General features: G+C 39.0%; 1 long non-coding RNA gene across 1 annotated transcript; it reads right to left on the bottom strand.

Annotated features, from left to right (window-relative positions):
• Window positions 1–296: 296 nt before the first annotated feature.
• LOC131833938 (uncharacterized) lies at window positions 297–6,919 on the bottom strand. The gene is made up of 2 exons (XR_009354694.1): window positions 6,782–6,919; window positions 297–5,752 (listed from the first exon to the last, which is right to left on the bottom strand). It is a non-coding gene; the product is annotated as an uncharacterized LOC131833938 (long non-coding RNA).
• Between the last annotated feature and the right edge of the window lie 1,533 nt (window positions 6,920–8,452).

Genomic DNA, 8,452 nt, shown 5'->3' with positions numbered 1-8,452 from the left:
AAACAAGATGGGATTGGGAGGGAGACAAACCATAAGTGACTCTTAATCTCACGAAACAAACTGAAGGTTGCCGGGGGGAGGGGGTTTGGGAGAAGGGGGTGGGATTATGGACATTGGGGAGGGTATGTGATTTGGTGAGTGCTGTGAAGTGTGTAAACCTGGTGATTCACAGACCTGTACCCCTGGGGATAAAAATATATGTTTATAAAAAATAAAAAATTAAAAAAAAAAAAAAAAAACAAATAAAAGCTTAAAAAAAAAAAAAAAAAAAAGAAACTGAGAAGGCAAGCCATAGACTGGGAGAAAATATTTTTAATGGATATATATGACAGTGGAATTGTATCTGGAGTAAATAAAGAATTTTAAAACTTAATAATAGTAAGACAAACCACCCAGTGAAACAATGGGCAAATAATTTGAACACACATTTTGCAAAAGATGATAAGTGACAAATACAATGGGTTTTGAAAAGATGCCTCACATCATTAGTCATCAGGCAAATATAAATTAAAACCACAACGAGATAGGCTATACACCCATTACAATGGATAGAACCAGAAAATCTGAAAATACCAGCTATTGCTGAGGATCTGGAGCAACTGGAAATCACATACATCACTGGTGTGAGTGAAAATGGTACAGCAAATTTGGAAAACAATTTCATCTTTTTAAAAAAATAAAATCAAATACATCCTTATTATATGATCCAGCAACTCCATTCCTAATTCCAATTCCATTCCATATTCAACAGAAATGAACATGTAAGTCTACAGAAAGATATATGTGAATGGTCATACTGTTTTATTCATAATATCTCAAAAAATAGAAGTACAAATATTTATCAACAGGTGGATGAGTAAATCAATTATAGTATATTCATACAATGGGATACTACTTCTCAATAAAAAAGAATGAACTGACACATGCAACAACACAGATGAATCTCAAAAGCATTATGCTTGATGAAGAAAGATACAAAAGATTGCATACTATATAATTCCACTTATATGAAATTCTAGAAGAGACAAACTAATTTATGGAGGCAGAAAGCAGAGCAGCAGATGCTTGCAGTCAGGTGGAAGCACTGACTGCAATGGCCAGGAGAATGTGTTTAGGGATGATGGAAACATACATCTCAATTGGAGTGGTGTGAATTCACCAACACTCATCACACTGTGTACTTTAAATAAGCATAAAGACTGGAAACCATAAAACTCCTAAAAGAATACATAAATGTAAATATTTTTTGACATGGGTCTTGGCAATATTTTTTTTATTATGACACCTAAAATACAGGCAACAAGATAACAAACAAGTGGGACTACATCAACTACAAAGTCACGAACAATGCAGTGAAAAGATATCTTATGGAATGGGAAAAATATTTGTGACTCATATATTTGATAAGGGATTAATATTTCAAATCTTATAGAGAACTCATGTAACATACATATTATGAATAGGCATTTTTCTGAAACTATATGAATGGCCAAGAGGTACATGAAAAGGTGCTCAACATCACTCATCATTAGTTGAAGTACAAATCAAAACCACAATGAGATATCATCTCAAGCCTGGTAGATGGCCATGATTAAAGAGACGAGATGACAAACCATAAATCTTCTAGAAGAGAATAGGCAGTAATCTCCTTGTCATCAGCCACACAACACTTTTCTAGATAAGTCTTTTCAGACAAGGGAAACAAAAGCAAAAATAAACTACAGGGACTACATCAAAATAAAAAGCTTTTGCACAGCAAAGGAAACCATCAACAAAATGAAAAGACTACTGAATGGGAGAAGATAAATACTGTATGACTTCACTAATATCTGAAATTTAAAAAATAAAAAACTCCCCAGTAGTGGGGAAAGGGGTGGGAGGGGTGAGGTCAAAAGGCACATACAAGAGTAGTCAAAAGACACAAACTTCCAGTTATAATACTGGGCATGTGATGTACAACAAGCTAACTATAATGAACACCGCCACGTGATATATAGGGGAGTTATGAAGAGAGTCAATCCTAAGAGTTCTCATCACAATGAAAAAATATTTTTCTTTCTTTGTATCTATATGAGATAATGACTGTTAACTAAACTTATTGTGATAATTATTTTACAATGTATGTAAATCAAGCCCCCCACGTAGTACACCTTAAGCTTACACAGTACTGTGTGTCAATTATGTTTCAACAGCACTGGGGGGAAAATAATAGCCTATATAATAAAAAGGAAGCTGGGTACAATTTGGGAGCACAACCCTTTCAGTTCTTGATAAATGATAAACAAGGCATGCATAAGGCTGGAGAATCTTAGTAATGCAATAATATTGATTAATAAATATCTTTCTACCCTAAATCTTCACCTTTTCCTCCAATATCCTGAACTATTTATTTAAATGGTCACACGTTAGGCTACAGAGAAAATGGATTTAAAAAAAGCTTGAATCAGAAATTATACAGTCCACATTCTGAAATAATGCAAGAAAAAATAGAAATTAATGGCAAAATTATAAAATAAAAGTCCCCATTGCTTAGGAATTAGAATGTACAGTACGTAATACTTGGGTCGAGATGCAAAACTAAAATTAAGAATATTCTGTCAGTTGCATGGTTAAGCAACAAAACCTGATCAGATTATATGAAACAGAGGGATATATTGAGATGATCCTGATGTAACACAAGGAACTGAAAGTCAAGAAGATGCCAGGTGTCTCAGGAAAGCCGAGGAGGGCTGTTCTAGGACTCTTACACTGGGAGCTCATGAGTTTTCACTAAGGCTTTAGCTAACCCTGGAAGTAGCGGGTTCAGTAGACAAAAACAATAGCTCATAGATGAGAAATTAAAAAACATTAAATCATTTCATTTTTAATAAGTGAAAAGGTAAATAAATTTCACTTAAGTTAAAACAGGAAACATCTCCACTATACCATCCCCAAAAGGAAAGAAATAAGAAAAAAATAATAAAAGATAATAAAAGCAAACTGAAATTTTAATAGAGAATTAGTATTAAATCTAAGAATTGATTCTTTTTTTTTTTTTTTTTTTTTTTTAAGAAAGAGAGAGAGTGCATGAGTGGGATGGTGTAGGGGAATGGGGAGGAAGGACAGAGGGCAGAAGGAGAGACTGAATCCCAAGCAGGCTCCACACCCAGTGCAGAGCAGACATGCAGCTCAATTTCACAACTTTGAGATCACTATCCAAGCCAAAATCCAGAGTCAGATGCTCAACTGATGAGCCACCTGGGCACCCCTAAGAACTGATTCTTTGCAAAAAATGATCAAGTACCAAATCACTAAAAGTTTAACCAAAAAATATGCTTTTTTTTTTAAGTTTTTATTCATCCACCCATTTGACAGGTAGAGATCACAAGTAGGCAGAGAGGCAGGCAGAGAGAGAGAGAGAGAGAGAGGGAAGCAGGCTCCCCACTGAGCAGAGAGCCTGATGCGGGGCTTGATCCCAGGACCTTGAGATCATGACCCAAGCCGAAGGCAGCGGCCTAACCCACTGAGCTACCCAGGCGCCCCGAACCAAAAAATATACTAAACTAGACCACCAGAGAAATCTAGTAGGAACTGTTTGTAATTCTATGCTAATCAATTTGAAATTCTCAATGCAATGGTCATTTATGCAGAAAAATTTTAAGTAATAAAATTGACAAAAGAGGAAATAAAAATTCTTAATTAGTCAATAAATTATGAGTAAAGCAGAAGGTGTCAGAATATTACCTCTAACAAAAGCTCCAAACCCAAAAGTTTGATGAACAAGTTTTAAATGGTTTTTAAGAAAAATAATTCCTGTTACATAGCTAGAAAATAAGGAAAGTTTTCTAATTTATTTTATGATTCTACATATCCCTCAAGAATATAAACTTGGTACTTGTAAAACTGAAAAATATAAGCCAAAATTACTTTTGACTTGAGTACAAGTCAAATACAGCAGCTTGTTTAAACAAAGAACACAGCAAAATCAGGAATTCTAAAATGGTTGGCTGATAGAACATCTATTGATATAATTCATTATCTTCATAAACAGAAGAATGAGTTGCATGATTATTTTCCTAGAGGCCAAATCCACTTGACAATTTTCAATGTTGCTGTTGATTTTTCACAAAAAATGTTAAAACAAAACTTCTTAGCAAAAAGAATAAGAGACTTCCTTAATGAGAGAAAGAATATTTATGTCTAATTGGCAGATATCACATTTAATTGGGCAACCTGGATATTAAAGTCAGACCTAGGCATGGGAGCTTGCTCTCATCACAACTTTTTAATATTTTCCTGGAACTCTTAATCAACAGTACATCAACAGAAAGAAATATGGAGTATAAATATTGGAAAGGAGAGAAACACTGTGATTTGCCTCAGAGGTTATGAGAATAATATTCTTGATGGGCTCAGGCTTTTGGAAACCAAATTCTCCTTATTTTCTGTTTTTTTGCCTAGTTCATTTCTCCCCTGGGGCAATGAGCAACAAGGCTTCTATCTGCTTCAAGTAGAGAGGGAAGGAAAAGGGTTATATACAGAAAAATAAGACAAGAGGAACTGGGAACAGCTCAAAAATATTACTGCACACATTCACACACACACAGAACACAAATCTAGAGAAAAGGGTAACAGGTCATATACCAGGACGTATTCCTTGACAGTAAAATAACAATTGATTTTTTTCTTTATGCTGTTTTACAATATCCAAATTTTCTACAGTGACCATTTATTACTCATGTAGTAGGGAAAATTTATATTACTGAAAAAGAAGAGGCAAATGAGGGGATTGTAAGAAACCATACCAGAGCTGTGAGGTGTTGGGAAGCAGAATCCAAGGGCAATGGGTTACCGTGGTGTATTGAAAGAACTGTGACTCTACCTACAAATATGGATGCATTTCTGGTTGTGCCATTGATAAGCCTGTTAACTGCAGGGAAATCCCTTAAATCTCTGAGCCTCAATTTCCTTTGGGGAAAACTCCAATGCCCTGCTCTTCATGTTCCCACCTCGAGGGGCTTCCCTAGAGATTTAAGGTCTTCCTTTGCTAGACACTGGGGCTTATGGTTCAAGTCACCATACATCACAATTTGCCCAGTCCCATTAATGCTCTTTTCTCATGATATTTATTCATTTCTTCCCTTTTCACTCTCAAAACTCTCTTGGCCTAAACACTAAATTATGTGGTCACTCTACCCATGGCAGTTTTTGTCCATGGGAAAATGGCCATTTTCATAGTTTTAAATAAACATGGACTATAGCAAACTGTGACTGTCAGAATGAGAAGTCTGCTGGGGTCTTGGTGGAGCCATGTGCCTCTGTGTCTTCTGCACATCACCTGTAACTACCCAGGCATGAGGAATTATTGTCACCTGTCAGGCATCAGTAGGCATAACTGTGCTTGCAGCTTTGACTGTGAATCACAGACAAGTGTGCAGGCCAAGAATTTAAATTGTGTAGTCAGCACTCATCTATAGAGCCCCAAGGTGTCTTGTGCCAGGCACAGGTAGATCAGATGTCTCAGATGTCATCTCACTGTGTTGCTTTGGATCTCATTTGGAGCTAAGGGAGAGAGAAGAGGGATTCAAAGCCCAGTTGGATTCACCTGGCTTATTCACACTTTCCAGAATTCAATCCAGTTTGGCTCTGATTTGTTAAATACACAAGCACCAACCAAGATTTTAGATTTTAGGACCTATATTGTGAGTTAATCCGCAGATTTTTCTCCTTCCCTCAAATAGTGCTGGCCTCTGGCAACACTGAATACTGCATTCTGAAAAAAAGAATTGTGATAAGTTAACTTCTTTGGTGGCTGGAGATTTCTTGTGGTTCTAAATTTTGCGGAATATGGGCCTGATGCGATAATAATCTTATGTGTTCCATTAACTCTTTGAACTCTTTAAAAATGGGGCTCCTGAGAGACCATGAAGAAGCCACACCCATTCCCATGGAAGAGAGCCCAGTCTGCAGCTGCTAGAGGCCAAGACCCTCTGTTTGAGACTGAGCAGGACTGGAAATGGAGAAATGAAATTTTGGATATGAATTCCTTTGCATATCAAGTCTCAGGAAAAACTAAAAATTCGAATTCATCTTTAATTTATTTGGACTTTTAACCTCACAAGTTAAGGAAATTTAACGTTGGACTTTACTTCTGTTGGACTGAAACTTCTTTGGACTTTCTTTAGAAGAGTATTATTTAATTTTTGGACTTCAAGATCTCCTTTGGAATTTCCTAACGGGCAGGAGTTCATATTCAAATTTGGTCCCCTCTATGTTGCTGGCATGATGTAATTGAGTATATTGTTATTTTACCACACTGCAAAACTTCTGAAAAGAATTATATCAAAGGACATGGCTGAACAGTCTTGTGGGGAGGAAAGCAGAATCACAAGCGCATTTGCACTTAAATTAAGGTAGTCTTTAGATCCATTCAGAGTCTCCGGAGGGCAAATTCCAAACTGTCCACCTGTGATCCCAGAAGAATTTTCTAAAGGCGAAGTGGCTAGTACTGGAGGGCTGATCTTATAAAGTGGGAGCAGCAATGCTATGAGAAAAAGCCTTCTTAGGACAAAGAACCCCATCTGTGATGACCATGAGCTTGGGGGTTAAACTCAGTACTTTGAACAAAAGAGCCGCGATATATCAGGAGAAATCACCTCCCGTCCTCTCCTCGTGTTTCTATGAGTAATATTGTGGGCTCTCCCGCCCCCTCACCCACTCATCCCCGCAGGAGGATGGAATTACCCACTCATGAAATGTCAGCCTTTAGCAGATGCTTCTCAGTTGCAGGGAGCTCACCTACCTTAAGCATGAGCTTGTGCTCCTCCTGGATTCTTGATAATTGAAATCTGCTGTAAAGACCCGAAATCGTGCTTAAATGGGCGGCCCCGGGTCTATGCCGATCTGAGTTGTGTGTGTGCCTGTGGGGAGTGGGGCAGGAATACTAACCGACTTCTTGCCTACGTCAGCCACTCTGCCTGGTAACTTTTATCAGTAACAAAGCTGACGGTTTCCTCTTCACTTGCCTGGCACCTGTAGGTTTTAAACTTGGGCAAGAACAGGGATATTTGTTTAGTCCATAGAACCCCCAAGAAACCTCACCTTTAAAGGCTGAAATAAGCACCGCTACCACACAGAGCTGTATCGGAAAGTTAAGCAAATAATGGATGTGAACATATTTTGTGGATTCCTGATGATGATGTAATTTGGCCAAAGACGGTGGTTAACCTTTATTAGTTCTAAGATAAGCATCGCCCACTTTGAAACCAGAATTTAAAAGGGCACTGCAGGCTGTCACGTACTGGTAGAGTGAGTGGGCACCACTTACTCTCTCCCTACTCCGTGCTGAGCACTCAGGACAGTTTCCCACTCTGGGCATCTCCGGCTCTCTCGACAGGACAGCTTTCCTCAGACCGAGAGGGGAGAGGAAGTCCGTGAGAGAACGCTGCAGTGTGTGCCGAAGGGAGGCCCCGGGTGCCCTTTCTGCTAAATACAGAATAAATACATTTGCTATTGACACTGCCTCATGCAAAAAGAGCTGGGGAGGAACCGTTCCCGCTCCGCACTCTTCTTCAAGGTTGGAAAGGGGCATCGCTCACCCACCTCTTCTCTCTGAACTGGATATCTCTGTGTGTCAACTTCCCATTAGCTATTCTGCCGACAGGGCCGCCGGCCCCAGCTGCCCCGTGCACCCTATCCCCCAAGCAAAGATAATGAGACAGTGCTACTTATATAACCTGGTCTGATTAGAGTCTCAGATCTTTGCACCTCAACAGCTGTGTGTTGTCACCAATGGAAATTTTTAACTCGTCTGCCAATTCCCAGGTCGCCCAAATAAGTGGCTGAAAGAGTGGTTGCTGTTTCATCGTTTATTAGAACGGAATTTAGGTTCTGATAAACCCTAATGCTGAAAATTAGCTCCGAGGAAACTGGCTGCAGTTCCTGGTCTCTGGCTGATAGGAACAAGTAGAATTTATTCAGGTGGGTTTTTTTTTATCCTGTAGCCAGTTCAGCACACAAATTACTTCAGAGCTATTTTTAAAAACGTAATAAGACCAATACTTAGGAGAGCCAGATGCAGTGTGAGGAGGATCAGAAAGCATCTATTATGGGCTCGAAGTTCGCTCTCCCACAAAGCCTCGAATGATATTGAAAAATCTCTTCCTGGTCTTCCTGGTGGCTTAGCCACGTCGCTGGAATCCTCTGGGTGTTGGTGGGACTTGCCATGGGTGGGGAAGTCATTTTAGCCTGCAAAGTCATGTTGGAATTAGCCTTTTGATACAGGCCGAGTGAGGGGGTTGAGAGTGAGGCTTTTCAGACTGGGTGTTACATGGAGAGGTTGCCTCAAGGACAATGGTTCTACATTCCACTCATTCAAAACTCTGACTCTTGAACATTCTTTTCAAGGTCTGCAACGAAAGAGGCTTTGCCTCCTTTGGTCGAGTGTCTCACATCCACTTCAGGGGGAAAAGGC

The sequence above is a fragment of the Mustela lutreola genome, chromosome 1, assembly GCF_030435805.1.
Source record: "Mustela lutreola isolate mMusLut2 chromosome 1, mMusLut2.pri, whole genome shotgun sequence".
NCBI classification, from domain to species: Eukaryota; Metazoa; Chordata; class Mammalia; order Carnivora; family Mustelidae; genus Mustela; species Mustela lutreola.
This window is presented reverse-complemented; position numbering and strand designations above follow the sequence as displayed.